At 41.1% G+C, this 17,017-nt stretch overlaps 1 long non-coding RNA gene across 1 annotated transcript; it reads left to right on the forward strand.

The window, feature by feature from the left end:
* The first annotated feature begins 2,368 nt into the window (after window positions 1-2,368).
* On the forward strand, window positions 2,369-3,527 carry LOC149984571 (uncharacterized). Its single transcript, XR_016494909.1, has 2 exons — window positions 2,369-3,096; window positions 3,465-3,527. It is a non-coding gene; the product is annotated as an uncharacterized LOC149984571 (long non-coding RNA).
* The last annotated feature ends 13,490 nt before the right edge of the window (window positions 3,528-17,017 follow it).

Raw genomic sequence — 17,017 nt, forward strand, 5'->3', positions numbered from 1 at the left:
TGCGACAAAACAAACATAATAGCACAGTTGGTTAGGGACCTGTAAAATGGCAGCCCTCCCTCTGGCGCCGTTATTATTTAGTGCATCTGACTCAGGCTAACATCATTGTTGTTGTACATAGACAACTGCGGGATAGATAGGCTACCTGTTGGCTGTTTGATCAATATAAAGTTCACAAAAGTAAGACACCTGAGTTAATTATATACATTGAAAATAAACATGTAAAGTGTTTATCCCAAGTTTCATGAGCTGAAATAAAAGATTCCAGACATTTCCCATTCGTACAAATCTTATTTCTCTTACATTTCGTGCACAAAATAGTTTACATCTCCATTAGTGAGCATTTCTCCTTTGCCAAGATAATCCATCCACCTAGACAGGTGTGGCATATCAAGAAGCTGACTAAATAGCATGATCATTACACCAGTGCACCTTGTGCTGGAGACAGTAAAATGCTGCTCTAAAAAGTGCAGTTTTGTCACACAACATAATCAGGCCACAATCAACAGCCTGATCAAACTCTATAAGAAGGAGATGTGTCAGGCTGCATGATACAAATGGTGGTCCACGCCCCTACCTTTTATTTTTAAGGTATCTGTGATGAACAGATGGATATTTTTATTCCCAGTCATTTGAAAATCGTAGATTAGGGCCTAATGAATTTATTTATTTAGCTGATTTCCTTATATGAACTGTAAGCCATTAAAATCTTTGAAATTGTTGCATGTGTCACACCCTGATCTTCTTCACCTGTTTTTGTGCTTGTCTCCACCCCCTCCAGGTGTCGCCCATGTGCCCCATTATCCCCTGTGTATTTATACCTGTGTTCTCTGTTTGTCTGTTGCGAGTTTGTCGTGTCTTGTCAGGTCTTACCAGCATGCTTTCCCGTCTTCCTGTTTCTCAAGTTCGGTTTCCTCGTTTTTCCCGATTCCGACCATTCTGCGTGCCCTAACCTAGTGCTGTAGCTGCCTGACACTGACCTGACTACAAACCTCTGCCTGCCCTGACCACGAACCTGCCTGCCGTCCTGTACCTGCCTGACTCTGACCTGTTCACAAACCTCTACCTGTCCCCGACCTGCCCTTTGCCTGCCCTGTGTTTCTAATAAATTATCTGAGAACTGTACTATCCACCTCCTGTGTCTGCATCCTGAGTAGTGAAAGCATGTTGCGTTTATATTTTTGTTAAGTCTATTTGCATAAAACCATTCAGTTTTTTTGTGGTTGTTTGTACTGCTTTTAAATAATGATCTAAACAAAGTCGCACTGTTCTGCTGCCAGTAAACACAGTCCAGTAGTGCAACATCATTATGAATGGCACAGGCCCATATGGCATGGCCTATTTGCATTATAGACCTTTGTTAGCTGTGATTTGTTATGGCAAACAGGTCTATGTGGAGTCTGGACCTGGACAAGACTGACAAGTTTATCGGCGTGTTATCACGGTGGAAAGTCTTACTATAACACATTCCGTATTCATGCGCCCATGAAAGCGGGAGACAGTTAAATTCCGCACTATATTTTAGCCACAGAGCATAATCTCAGGTAACACAAGACTCTTCCAATTTTAACATTTTCTCATGAACAGAGGACTCTATGGTGACTACTCTATTATAATGACAAATGTTGAAAGACGCATACGAATAAAGCTCTGGTGGCATGACTTTTGTTTTTAATTTCTGTTTGTTTTCACAATGGCACATTGTATAGTCAACAGTGTTGTGTTTCACATTAACAAAGCATATATGCTAGGTTGAATAGTAGTGTGCTAATCTACATTCTCTCTTTCCCCCTCTTTTTGTTGATATTTAGGCAGCCTGCCAGCCCGCCAGTCCATCCAACCGTATATATCTCTCTTTCCCTTTCCAACTGCCAATCCCCCTTACCAAAAGCCATCCCTTTCCACCTACCATCCACTTCTGTCAACCCCCTCCCCTCCTCTCTCTCACTGGGTTGTGGCTGAGCTCCCTGGTGTGAGGGTAGGCTCCTTAAGCCACCTGCAGCAACCCCTCTCTCTTATTCCCTTGCCAGAGAGACAGACAGGCAGACAGCCAGGCAGGCAGAACATCTACTGTATTCATGGGTTTCAAGTCAAGTCACTGCATTGCTGAAAGTTCTATGCTGCCTGACTGACAGTTCTACTCAATGCATTCTCAATTGGTGTTGAGGAAGATTTGGTCTAAAGTACATTATAGTGGCCTGGAATTATGATAACATTTCTAAAGGAGGAAACACTTTTTGTCATCATTGTGATGTTGTCAGAGTTAGATTTAATTAAATATAACAATCTATTTAGCTAAAAATTAATGAAGAGCATTGGATTTTAGCAAGCTAACATCCGCATTGCAAGGTATTTAACCTGTTAGAGCTCTAGGGGCGCTATTTCATTTTTGGATAAAAAACGTTCCCGTTTTAAGCGCGATATTTTGTCACGAAAAGATGCTCGACTATGCATATTCTTGACAGTTTTGGAAAGAAAACACTCTGAAGTTTCAGAATCTGCAAAGATTTTGTCTGTAAGTGCCCCAGAACTCATTCTACAGGCGAAACCAAGATGATGCATCACCCAGGAATTAGCAGAATTTCTGAAGCTCTGTTTTCCATTCTCTCCTTATATGGCTGTGATTGCGCAACGAATGAGCCTACACTTTCTGTCGTTCGCCCAAGGTCTTAGCAGCATTGTGACGTATTTGTAGGCATATCATTGGAAGATTGACCATAAGAGACTACATTTCCCAAGTGTCCGCCTGGTGTCCTGCGTCGAATTCGGTGCGCAATTGCCAGCTGCTTCCACTTTACCATTTGATTCAGGGGAGAAAGCATGTGTCCAAGAACGATGTATCAATGAAGAGATATGTGAAAAACACCTTGATGATTGATTCTAAACAACGTTTGCCATGTTTTCAGTCGATATTATGGAGTTAATTTGGAAAAAAGTTTGCGTTTTGAGGACTGAATTTATGGATTTTTTTTGGTGGCCAAATGTGATGTATAAAACGGAGCTATTTCTAATACACAAGGAATCTTTTTGGAAAAACTGAGCATCTGCTATCTAACTGAGAGTATCCTCATTGAAAACATCAGAAGTTCTTCAAAGGTAAATGATTTTATTTGAAGGCTTTTATGTTTTTGTTAATGTTGCGTGCTGGATGCTAACGCTAATGCTAACGCTAAATGCTAACGCGAAATGCTAACTCTAGCTAGCTACTTTTACACAAATTATTGTTTTCCTATGGTTGAGAAGCATATTTTGAAAATCTGAGATGACAGTGTTGTTTACAAAAGGCTAAGCTTGAGAGATGGCATATTTATTTCATTTCATTTGCGATTTTCATAAATAGTTAACGTTGTGTTATGCTAATGAGCTTGCTGATAGATTTACACAATCCTGGATACAGGGTTTTTTTCATAGCTAAACGTGACGCAGAAAACGGAGCGATTTGTCCTAAACAAATAATCTTTCAGGAAAAACTGAACATTTGCTATCTGAGAGTCTCCTCATTGAAAACATCTGAAGTTCTTCAAAGGTAAATTATTTTTTTGAATGCTTTTCTGTTTTTTTGTGTAAATGTTGCCAGCTGAATGTTAATGCTAAATGCTACGTTAGCCATCAATACTGTTACACAAATGCTTGTTTTGCAATGGTTGAGAAGCATATTTTGAAAATCTGAGATGACAGTGTTGTTAACAAAAGGCTAAGCTTGAGAGGTAGCATATTTATTTCATTTCATTTGCGATTTTCATGAATAGTTAACGTTGCGTTATGGTAATGAGCTTGAGTCTGTATTCACGAACCCGGATCCGGGATGGGGAGATCAGAAAGGTTAAGACATTAGCTGCAAGCAAATGCCAGCATTGCCATCCGTCTATAGTAGATCTGAAGACAAAGTGTTTTCCTTCTAATTATCTGTCTACTTTATCAATGTAATTATAAGCCACTAAAGCATTAGACTAAATTTAGACTAGGTAATGTAGACTAAATCATCATTAATTCCCATTTAGAATGAATGGACATGAATATCAGCCTACCTGACCACTGGCATACTTGGGCAACTCCATGGTAACGGAATTACTCTGGGACTTTAATATGCATACCTAACAAAAAACATAAATTTCAAAGTTCAACAAACCATACCAAACTATATCCATACCAAACTCTAAGGACTACTTTAAAAAATGTGGACAGAAATTTCTACAAAACACATTTATACAGGAGTGTGTCTCTTTTTAGTGTCTTTTCTATAGGGAAGCTAATGATCCATCATGTATGACATTCCTGGTGAGTAAACTTTTTTTTAAATATTACCATAGCGGGGGCGGCAGAATTTTTTGAAATTTTTTAAAGCAGCTTTCCTGCAATTCTACACATTTCTCCATCAATAGGAGATCATTTTTTTGCAGTGTTAAAGGTAATTTCCTGCAAGTTTTTTTTGCAGTTTTTAAGCAAATTTCCAGTGATTCTACATATTCTGCCATGGAGTTGACAGAACATTTTGCAGTTTTATAGCTACTTTTCTGCAATTCTATGCATTTTGCAATGGCTAATGCTGAGTTCTTTTGCAACCTCTTGTGACTAGGGGGCAGTATTTTCATTTTTGGAAAAATAACGTTCCCAAAGTAAACTGGATATTTTGTCAGGACAAGATGCTAAAATATGCATATAATTGACATCTTAGGATAGAAAACACTCTACAGTTTCCAAAACTGTAAAAATATCGTCTGTGAGTATAACAGAACTGATATTGCAGGCGAAAGCCTGAGAAAAATCCAATCCGGAAGTGCCTCATGTTTTGAAAGCTCTGCGTTCCAATGCGTCCCTATTGTGCAGTGAATGGGCTATCAACCAGATTACTTTTTCTACGTATTCCCCGAGGTGTCAACAGCATTGTGACGTAGTTTTACGCCTTTATGTTGAAGAATACCCGTAAGCGGCTACATTGTGTAAGTGGTCACCTGATGGCTCTCAGAGTGATTCTCGCGTAAAATACAGAGGTAGCCATTTTTCCAAATCGGTCCTACTGAAAAATATATTTATTATATATTCAATATATTATCGAATAGATATTTGAAAAACACCTTGAGGATTGATTATAAACAACGTTTGCCATGTTTCTGTCGATATTATGGAGCTAATTTTGAATATTTTTCGGCATTGTCGTAACTGCAATTTCCGGTCGATTTCTCAGTCAAACGTGAAGAACAAACTGGGCTATTTCGCCTACAAAAATAATATTTTTGGAAAAAAAGGAACATTGGCTATCTAACTGGGAGTCTCGTGAGTGAAAACATCCGAAGCTCATCAAAGGTAAACGATTTAATTTGATTGCATTTCTGATTTTCGTGACCAAGTTACCTGCTGCTAGCTGGACATAATGCTATACTAGGCTATCGATAAACTTACACAAATGCTTGTCTTGCTTTGGCTGTAAAGCATATTTTGAAAATCTGAGATGACAGTGTGATTAACAAAAGGCTAAGCTGTGTCTCAATATATTTCACTTGTGATTTTCATGAATGGGAATATTTTCTAGTAATATTTATGTCCGTTGTGTTATGCTAATTTGTATCAGTCGATGATTACGCTCCCGGATCCGGGATGTCACTAGAGGTTTGCTTAAACTTAATAACAAAATCAATACAGCTAAATTCATAGTTTTTTGAATTTTCAATTCTCCCTGACTGTCTAGCTTTTATTTTGGTGATAGTTAGTTCTCGAAGATTATTAAAAAATATATATAGGTCCATTATCCTCTGTATCGGTGTCCCTAAACCAGAACGGTTGTTGCTCAATATGAGATAATGTGACGAGGAAACGTTGTATACAACAGCCAACTTTCCGGGACATAGACATGTCTTATATTGGCAGAAAGCTTAAATTACTGTTAATCTAACTTGCTGTGTTCAATTTACAGTAGTTATTACAGAAAAAAATATCATGCTATAGTTTGAGGATGGTGCACAACAACAAAACACTTATTACGGCAACTGGTTTTATACATTCACATCTGAAGGTAAATAATGTATTTCCATTCAGTAATCTTGCTCTGATTTGTCATCCTGAGGGTCCCAGATATAAAATGCAGTGTAGACATGTAGATAGAGTTATTAAAGTGACAATGCCTCGATGATAACAAACAGAGAGTAGCAGCGGTGTAAACAGGGGGGGGGGGGGGTCAATGCAAATAGTCTGGGTAGCCATTTGATCAGACGTTCAGGGATCTTATGGCTTGGGGTAGAAGCTGTTTTAGAAGCCTCTTGGACCTAGACTTGACACTCCGGTACCACTTGCCGTGCAGTAGCAGAGAAAACAGTCTATGACTGCGGTGGCTAGAGTCTTTGACAATTTTTATGGCATTCCTCTGACACCGCCTGGTATAGAGGTCCTGGGTGGCAGTAAACTTGGCCCCAGTGATGTACTGGGCCGTACGCATTACCCTCTGTAGTGCCTTGCGGTCGGAGGCCAAGCAGTTGCCATACAAGGCAGAGATGCAACCAGTCAGGATGCTCTCGATGGTGCAGCTGTAGAACCTTTTGAGGATCTGAGGACCCACGCCAAATCTTTTCAGTCTCCTGAGGGGAATAGGTTTTGTTGTGCCCTCTTCACGACTGTCTTGCTGTGTTTGGACCATGATAGTTTGTTGGTGATGTGGACACCAAGGATCTTGAAGCTCTCAACCTGCTCCACTACAGCCCCTGTCGATGACGAAGGGGGTGTGCTCTGCCCTCTTTTTCCTGTAGTCCACAATCATCTCCTTTGTCTTGATCAAGTAGAGGGAGAGGTAGTTACCCTGGCACCACATTGTCAGATCTCTGACCTCCTACCTATAGGCTGTCTCATCGTCGCCGGTGATCACTGTTGTGACATCTGCAAACTTAATGATGGTGTTGGAGTCATGCCTGGCTGTGCAGTTATGAGTAAACCGTTATGAGTAAGCCCCCTGTGTTGAGGATCAGCGTGGCAGATGTGTTGTTACCTACCCTTACCAACTGGGAGCGGCCAGTCCAGGATCCAGTTTGCAGAGGAAAGTATTTAGTCCAAGTGTCCTTAGCTTATTGATGAGCTTTGAGGGCAGTATGTTGTTGAACGCTGAGCTGTAGTCAATGAACAGCATTCTCACAAAGGTGTTACTTTTGTCCAGGTGGGAAAGGGCAGTGTGGATTGCATCATCCGTGGATCTGTTGGGGCGGTATGCAAATTGGAGTGGGTCTAGGGTTTCTGGGATAATGGAGTTGATGTGAGCCATGACCAGCCTTTCAAAGCACTTCATGGATACAGACGTGAGTGCTACGGGTTGGTAGTCATTTAAGCAGGTTACCTTAATGTTCTTGGGCACAGGGACTATGGTGGTGTCGTGTCTGTGACTATCATTAAATGTGAAGACTGTTATTTTATCAAATCAAATCAAATTTATTCATATAGCCCTTCGTACATCAGCTGATATCTCAAAGTGCTGTACAGAAACCCAGCCTAAAACCCCAAAAAGCAAGCAATGCAGGTGTAGAAGCACGGTGGCTAGGAAAAATGGTCTCCTGGGCCTATACAGTTGTAGTTCTTAACCATTTCAACATGTAACGTCATCTCCATGTTTTCTAGTCGAATGTCATTTCGTCAGGAGTGGGATTTATATTCACTGAGAAAAGGGCGGTCCGTGACACCGACTTAATGTCTATGTTCAATTGGGCGTGACCACTGACTTGGTTAACTTTAACCCATATTTGCTCATTTAGAAGGTTAACATCACATTACATGTTTTCACAAATAGCTTAATGTTTAATCATATACGTTCCACAATATTTAGATGTAAACCCCATCATTAAGAAGTGTACACAACCAAAGACAGAGTAATGAGTGTTTCTTTTCCTCATGAGATCACCATCCTCATGAAACACACTCATCATGACTGTCCCTTAATAAGTGTCCACTCCCACATTCTCAAAAATAGAAATATTGTTTAATTATTCAAACTTTTGATGTCCAAGGGTCTCTCTGTGTTCCATGTTTACATTCCAATCTTGAACATTACAGAGCATAGAAGCAGCGTATTTTATGACCGCCATAAAACAGCTGACTTCCCGCTCTCCCTCTCTACAAGAGAGAGCACGCAGTAGAGCGGACCCACTGTAACCAGCTTAATACCTCTATGTTAACGTTAGCTAGCTATGGAGCTACCGCATTTAGCTAAGATCTTCCATCTAAATATCACTGATTAATGCGAAAGTAGCCAAATTAACATGTCTGTCAACTGTTGGTAGCTAAATGATACATCATGTATGACATTCTTGGGAGTGTGTAAACTTAAATGTTTAATTACCATAGCATTTGTGTACGTTCTCTATAGCTATGTATATAGCTATTCACATTTGGGCAAACTCCTGGCAGACATGATGCAAAATATTGTCTAGTGAGGTAATTCTTCATTTGGTCAGTCTGAAAACTTTTGATGTCCAAAGGTCTCTCTGTGTTCCACAGTTTACATTCCAATCTCGAACATTACAGAGCATAGAAGCAGCGTATTTTATGACCGCCATAAAACAGCTGACTTCCTGCTCTCCCTCACTACAAGAGAGAGCACGCTGTAGAGTGGACCCACTGTAACCTGATCCTTCAGATCATCACAGGAGAGTTATGACAGTGGTCTTCTTAAAACATGTTGGCATTACAGACTCAGACATGGAGGGGTTGAAAATGTCAGTGAAAACACTTGTCAGTTGGTCAGCACATGCTCGCAGCACACGTCCTGGTAATCCGTCTGGCCCTGCGACCTTGTGAATGTTGACCTGTTTAAAGGTCTTGCACCCATCGGCTGCGGAGAGCGTGATCAGTATGCCTCTATGGCCATGCAAATGAAATACTTCATAAAAAGTGGACGCATTTGTGAGAATGAGGCGGGCGAATTGGGCAACTACCCGTCAATCTGTGGGGCACATTTCATCCTTGAGAACTTCAATAGTTATCAACAATGGAAGAGCTTTAGAAAAATGTTGCTTTTCAAAATGGATGCTGTCCCTACCAACAATTTGGCTTATAAAGTATCACAAACAGCCAGCAGCTGAAACAGAGCATGATCAGGGCTTCATCGGGAAGTGAAAGAGCCAGCTTAATACCTCTATGTTAATGTTAGCTAGCTATGGAGCTACCGCATTTAGCTAACATCTTCCATCTAAATAACACTGATTAATGCGAAAGTAGCCAAATTAACATGTCTGTCAACTGTTGGTAGCTAACTGCTGGTGCTGTCATACTGTAGATAGAACAAGCTTATGGGAAAATAATAGTTTTGGTCACGATGGAGGTCAATGTTTCTGTATACAGCCCTGTGGCTGGGGTTGAAACTGTATGTTTGTCTGTGTGTGTAGATGGCTGGCTAAACCAAAATGCAACTCTTCAGCCAAGTATTCAAACGTGGACCTGGTCGAATTTTGTAGAAAAGAGCCAGGTTATCTTTAGAGGCGTGGACTGTGGATTTTGCTCAATGGGAAAGTGTAGTTTATTTAATAAACTTTCCCATTGAGCAAAATCCACAATCCACCCCTCCAGCTGCAATCTGGTCCCGACTGAGTCCGAACGCTCCTTGGCAACAACAACACCAGGCTCCAGAACATAGAAGCTGTAAAACAGGGAATAACAACAACAACAAATCAGAAGACATTACAACCTTGCACAACATCAATTCACCTCCCAAGTTTATATAAGAGGAATAGCCTCATACAATGCAACGAAAATGATTTTCACCTGAAGTGCTGGCACTCCTTGATCTGTGAAAGAGGCCTGAAGTACGGAGTCAGGTGTTGTTGCCAGCCATAGCTTTCCACCAGCACCGTATCATCCTCCAGTCCAACCAGCTATGGGATGTTGACCCATCACAGTGCTGTCCTTCACAACACCAGCAATCTCAGACAAAGTGTTCACTCTGGTCTTTCGAAAGCGCTGCTTGATGAGGCCGAAGCAAGTCGGGGGCAAACTTGGTGTTGCCTATGATCAGGAAGTGAAGGTCCAGACTGTGGTGGAGCTTGTGCATGGTACGCCAGGCACTATACTAGAGCACAAACTTGTTCTTGTTTTGGCCACTGCAGTTATCACAATTCAGGTCCACACGTGTTTCCCCAACTCAGTAGTTGGTGAAGAAATGGTGCATGTAGTCGATGACATGCCTTCATCAATCAAGTAGTTTACTTGTTGTAGTATTCCTTCACAGCAGACACCAAACAAGCCATTCCTGCGAGGGTTTAAAAAGTAAATGGGACTTGGCTGCATAGGGTCAGAAGGATAGTGCACCAAACAACAAAAGAACAGAAAGATAAATTACAATTCATTCTAATCCCTGTCAGTCTGTCTTTAAACAGCTCAGTGAAAGGTATTTGCCTGCCTCCAATATACACTTCCGTTCACTTAGAAAAGTCCTTGTTTTTTAAAGAAAAGCACATTTTTTGTGTCCATTTAAATAATATCAAATTGATCAGAAATACAGTGTCGACATTGTTAATGGTGTAAATTACTATTGTAGCTGGAAACGGCAGATTTTTTAAATGGAATATCTCCTGTGTTCCAATGGCAGGTTGAGTTTGCTAATCCAAGTTTATAATTTTAAAAGGCTAATTGATCATTAGAAAACCCTTTTGTAATTATGTTAGCACAGCTGGAAACTGTTGTTCTGATTAAATAAGCAATAGTTTAGGAAACAAATGCCTCATAAGTCCTCAACTGGCAGCTTCATTAAATAGTACCCGCAAAACACCAGTCTCAACGTTAACAGTGAAGAGGTGACTCCGGGATGCTGGCCTTCTAGGCAGAGTTGCAAAGAAAAAGCCATATCTCAGACTAGCCAATAAAAAGAAAATATTAAGATGGGCAAAAGAACACAGACACAGACACTGGACAGAAGAACTCTGCCTAGAAGGCCAGCATCCCGGAGTCACCTCTTCACTGTTGACGTTAAGACTGGTGTTTTGCGGGTACTATTTAATGAAGCTGCCAGTTGTTGAAAGCTGTCATCAAGGCAAAGGGTGTCTACTTGAAGAATCTCATATATAAAATATATTTTGATTTGTTTAACACTTTTTTGGTTACTACATGATTCCATGTGTGGTATTTCATAGCTATGATGTCTTCACTATTATTCTACTGTGTAGAAAATAGTAAAAATAAAGAAAAACCCTTGAATGAGGAGGTGTTCTAAAACTTTTGACCCATAGTGCACATATAAATTATATGGATTTTTTTTTTTTTACCTTTATTTAACCAGGCAAGTCAGTTAAGAACAAATTCTTATTTTCAATGACGGCCTGGGAACAGTGGGTTAACTGCCTGTTCAGGGGCAGAACGACAGATTTGTACCTTGTCAGCTCGGGGGTTTGAACTCACAACCTTCCGGTTACTAGTCCAACGCTCTAACCACTAGGCTACCCTGCCGCCCCGAGCAATGGCAGAGCAGCATAGGCAAGATGCATCAGATGGAATAAAATACAATATATACAGGACATATGAGATGAGTAATGGAATATATTTAAACATTATTGAAGTGGCATTATTAGAGATGAGTATTAAAGTGGACAATGATTTCAAGTCTGTATGTAGACAACAGCCTCTCTGTATTAGTGATGGCTGTTTAACAGTATCATGGCCTCGAGAGAAGCTGTTTTTCAGATTCTCGGTCCCAGCTTTGATGCACATTCCAGATGATAGCGGTGTGTACAGGCCATGGCTCGGGTGGTTGTTGTCCTTGATGATCTTTTTGGCCTTCAAATCACATGTATTTATATTTATTTATATAGCCCTTCGTACATCAGCTGATAACTCAAAGTGCTGTACAGACCCAGCCTAAAACCCCAAACAGCAAGCAATGCAGGTGTAGAAGCACGGTGGCTAGGAAAAACTCCCTAGAAAGGCCAACACCTAGGAAGAAACCTAGAAAGGAACCAGGCTATGAGGGGTGGCCAGTCCTCTTCTGGCTGTGCCGGGTGGAGATTATCAAAGAACATGGCCAAGATGTTCAAATGTTCATAAATGACCAGCACTGTCAAATAATAATAATAATCACAGTAGTTGTCGATGGTGCAGCAATTCAGCACCTCAGGAGTAAATGTCAGTTGGCTTTTCATAGCCAATCATTAAGAGCATCTCTACCACTCCTGCTGTCTCTAGAGAGTTGAAAACAGCAGGTCTGGGACAGATAGCACGTCCGGTGAACAGGTCAGGATTCATAGCCACAGGCAGAACAGTTGAAACTGGAGCAGCAGTTCCTGTGACATAGGGTGCTGTAGGTGTCCTGGAGGGCAGGTAGTTTGCCCCCGGTGATGCGTTGTGCAGACCACATCACCCTCTGGAGAGCCTTTAGGCTTGTGAGCGGTGCAGTTTCCATACCAAGCAACCTCAAGTTAAAACTTTGTGAGGGTTTTAGGGGACAAGCCAAATTTCTTCAGCCTCCTGAGGTTGAAAAGGTGCTCTTGCGCCTTCTTCACCACACTGTCTGTCTGGGTGGACCATTTCAGGTTCGCCCTGATGTGTACGCCGAGGAACTGATAACTTTCCACCTTCTCCACTGCTGTCCACCTTCTCCACTGCTGTCCCATCGATGTGGATAGAGGGATGCTCCCTCTGCTGTTTCCTGATCATCTCCTTTGTTTTGTTGACGTTGAGTGAGAGGTTGTTTTCCTGACACCACACTCCCTGTGCCCTCACCTCCTCCCTGTAGGCTGTCTTGTTGGAAATCAAGCCCAATACTGTTGTGTCATCTGCAAACTTGATGATTGAGTTGGAGGCGTGCATGGCCACGCAGTCGTGGGTGAACAGGGAATATAGGAGGGTGCTGAGCATGCACCATTGTGGGGCCCAAGTCTTGCGGATCAGCGAAGTGGAGATGTTGTTTCTTACCTTCGCCAACTGAGGGCAGCCCATCAGGAAGTCCAGCACCCAATTGCACAGGGCAGGGTTGAGACCCAGGGTCTCAAGCTTAATGATGAGCTTGTATAGTACTATGGTGTTGAAAGCTGAGCTATTGCCAATGAACAGCATTCTTACATAGGTATTTCTCTTGTCCAAATGGGATATGGCAGTGTGCAGTGTGATGGTGATTGCATCGTCTGTGGACCTATTGGGGCGGTAATAAAAGGATCAATGTCATTCAAATACATTGGATAGTTCCAGAGGAGATGGCTCTTAAACAATTGTGCTATTGTGTGGGGTTTTTTCACATTATTTTGAACTTATTTTGTACATGTTTCTGCCACCGAGAAGAGCTTCTGAATATCAGGACAGCGAATAGTCACCTCATACTGGACAAAGATTTGAGTTGGATGTGAAGGATTTACTTCAGACACCCAACAAGGCCAGCATCCCTGTCATTTGCAGGAGAAGGAGACGGAGATATTTCAGGGATGTAAGTCGGGGTGCCTTGTAAGGATCTGACGGCGAGTGGGTAATCGGCCTCTACCATCAGTCCTGTTAGCCAACGTACAATCATTGGATAACAAAATAGACGAGCTACGATCACGAATATCCTACCAACGGGACATTACCTTCTTGACGCACCCATCCCGTTAGCGGGATCATTTTAATCCACACCCGCTGACTTGCAGCGCGCCAAATTCAAATTAAATTACTAAACATATTTAATTTTCATGAAATCACAAGTGCAATATAGCAAAACACAGCTTAGCTTGTTGTTAATACACCTGGCGTGTCAGATTTCAATACAGCTTTTCGGCGAAAGCATAACAAGCGTTTATGTAAGAACATCTCTCTCAGTAGACAAAATATTACAAACACCTAGCAGCCAAGTAGATTGGTCACGAAAGTCAGAAAAGCAATAGATTAAATCACTTACCTTTGATGATCTTCGGATGTTTGCACTCACGAGACTCCCAGTTACACAATAAATGTTCCTTTTGTGCCAAAAAGATTATTTTTCTATCCAAAATACCTCCATTTGTCCGGCGTGTTATGTTCAGAAATCCACATGCTCGAGCGGTCACAACCTCGCAGACGGAAATTCCAAATAGTATCCGTAATGTCCACAGAAACATGTCAAACTTTTTTATAATCAATCCTCAGGTTGTTTTAAAATATATAATCGATAATATATCAACCGGGACTGTCGCTTTTTCAATAGGAGAGGGAGAGACAATGGCTTCCCCACTCTGTTGCGCAAGCAAAACTCTGCGAACACCCAGCTATCCACTGACGCGAAGTTATCTTTCTCGCTAATTTTTCAAAGTAAAAGCCTGAAACTATGTCTAAAGACTGTTGACACATTGAGGAAGCCATAGGAAAAGGAATCTGGTTGATATCCCTTTAAATGGAGCGAAGGCAGGCTATGGAACATGGAGCTTTCAAAATTGAAGCCACTTCCTGGTTTGATTTTCCTCAGGTTTTCAGTTCTGTTATACTCACAGACAATATTTTGACAGTTTTGGAAATGTTAGAGTGTTTTCTATCCCAATCTGACAATTTTATGCATATTCTAGTTTCTGGGCCTGAGAAATAGGCAGTTTCAAATGGGTACGTTTTTTAGCCAAAAACGAAAATCCTGCCCCCTACACTCAAGAAGTTAACAACAGTAATATCTTAAGTTTCAATGAGTTGTGGCAGAACTAATATTGAATTGTACTACACCGGCTCCGACGCTTGTCGGATGTGGCAGGGCTTGCAAACTATTACAGACAACAAAGGGTAGCATAGCCGCGAGCTGCCCAGACAAAAGCCAACAAGATGAGGTAAATTGCTTCTATGCTCACTTTGAGCAACACTAAAGCATGCATGAGAGCATCAGCTGTTCCGGATGACTGTGTGATCACTCTCCGTAGCCAAGGTGAATAAGATATTTAACAGGTCAACATTCACAAGGCTGCGGGGCCAGACGGATTACCAGGATGTGTACTCCAAGTGTCTTCACTGACATTTTCATCCTCCTGACGGAGTCTGTAACACCAACAAGTTTCAAGCAAACCACCATAGTCCCTGTAACCAAGAACACTAAGGTCACCTGCCTAAATGACTACCGACCCATAGCACTCACGTCGGTAGCCATGAAGTGCTCTGAAAGGCTCACATCAACATCAATATACAAAAACCCCAAGACTCACCCCAATTTGCATATCGCCCCAACAGATCCACAGATGATGCAATCTCTATTGCACTCCACACTGCCCTTTCCCAACTGGACAAAAGGAACAACGACATGAGAATGCTGTTCATTGACTACAGCTCAGCGTTCCACAACATAGTACCCTCAAAGCTCATCACTAAGCAACTGGATCCTGGACTTCCTGACGGGCCGCCCTCAGGTGGTAAGGGTAGTTAACAACACATCTGCCACGCTGATCCTCAACACGGGCGGCCCTCAGTGGTGGTGCTCAGTCCCCTCCTCTACTCTCTGTTCACCAATGACTTCATAGCCAGGCACGACTCCAACACCAACATTAAGTTTACAGACGACAACAGGGGTTGGCCTGATCACCGACAATGATGAAACAGCCTATAGGAAGGAGGTCAGAGACCTGGCCATGGGGTGCCAGGACAACAACTTCTCCCTCAACGTGATCAAGACAAAGGATATGATTTTGGACTTCAGGAAAAGGAGGACTGAGCACGCCCCCATTCTCATCAACGGGGCTGTAGTGGAGAAGGTGTACACATCACCAACAAACTACCATGGTCCAAGCACACTACTGTTTGTTGCTAACATAGCCAAGTTTGTCACCGGTATGGGCTTGTAAATATAACAAAAAATAGCCAGTAAGACAGTGATAGCCGCAAGCTAAAACCGGAAAGAGAGAATTAGCTTGGTGTTTCATCTGCTGCTGGCTTGATAATGTTCACTCAAATACGTTTTTTCACATGCAATTGAATACATGTGATTTTTATTCTATTAAGATTGTAAATGCCTCAATATTTTGTGAATATTGAAGACAAATCCTCACAGCCATTTTACATACTAAAAAGTGAGAAATGGCGTAAGAAATGTCTAAATGGCATATATAAGTATTGTAAGGGAACACCTCCCCCTGAAATGTACAAAAATGAATCGGAAGTCATTGGCACTGGACAAACCATATACACGGTGTCCAATACCACTCAATTCGGCGTCGTTTCATTCAAGTTGATTGCAAATGCCATTTGACAAATGTCAGGTGTAACATTTAAAAAATCCAACAGGTGCGCTCCACCGTGGTTTTTCATATTGCAAATGTAACACAAGTCAACATCCAAAAGTAAAATTTTGAAATACTGAAAATGTTTTCAAAAACTTAGCGCCCCTTAAAAAAGTTAATTACACATGTGTAAGAACTGTATGAATATACTTTGTCCAATTTTATTATCATAATTATTATTATTTTATTTTTTTACTTGTGCATGATTTTACTTGCAATATGATTTCATAGGAAGTCAAAAGTCAAAAATAGCAAAGATTTGTGCTTGATTTTACTTGCAATATGATTTCATAGGGGGTCAAAAGTCAAAAATAGCAAAGATTTTGAAAAAACTTCACACGCCCTTAAAGTGCTTTCTGGACCGTTTTTCAAAATTCTTTTGATTTTTGTGTTTATTATAATCATTTTTTTTTACTTGTGCATTTTCTCCATTTGCAATATGATTTCATAGGAAGTCAAAGTCGAAAATGTGAACTTTTTTTCAAAAACTTAACACCCCCTTAAAAAAGTGCTTTCTGGACCGCTTTTCTAAATTATTTCGATTTTTTGTCAATTAATCATGTGTAAGAACATACTTTTGTCAAATTTTATTATCATAATTGTTTATTTTTTTTACTTGTGCATAAGACATATGTTTTGTCCATTTGCAATATGATTTCATAGGAAGTCAAAAGTCACTTTTTTTGGCCAAATGCCATAAGAAATGTCCAAATGCAATATGAAAGATTTGAAAATACCAAATCAGGATGTTATGTCCATTTGCCATGTACCCTCACGAATTTGACATGCTCAAAAATACTGCAGAAATGCAAAATTGACTGGCATGATGAACTCGAGATGGCCGGGCAGTGATAGTGGTTCCTCTCCAT

The sequence above is a fragment of the Oncorhynchus mykiss genome, chromosome 3 (assembly GCF_057628025.1).
Source record: "Oncorhynchus mykiss isolate SJ-2025 chromosome 3, ASM5762802v1, whole genome shotgun sequence".
Classification (NCBI taxonomy): Eukaryota; Metazoa; Chordata; class Actinopteri; order Salmoniformes; family Salmonidae; genus Oncorhynchus; species Oncorhynchus mykiss.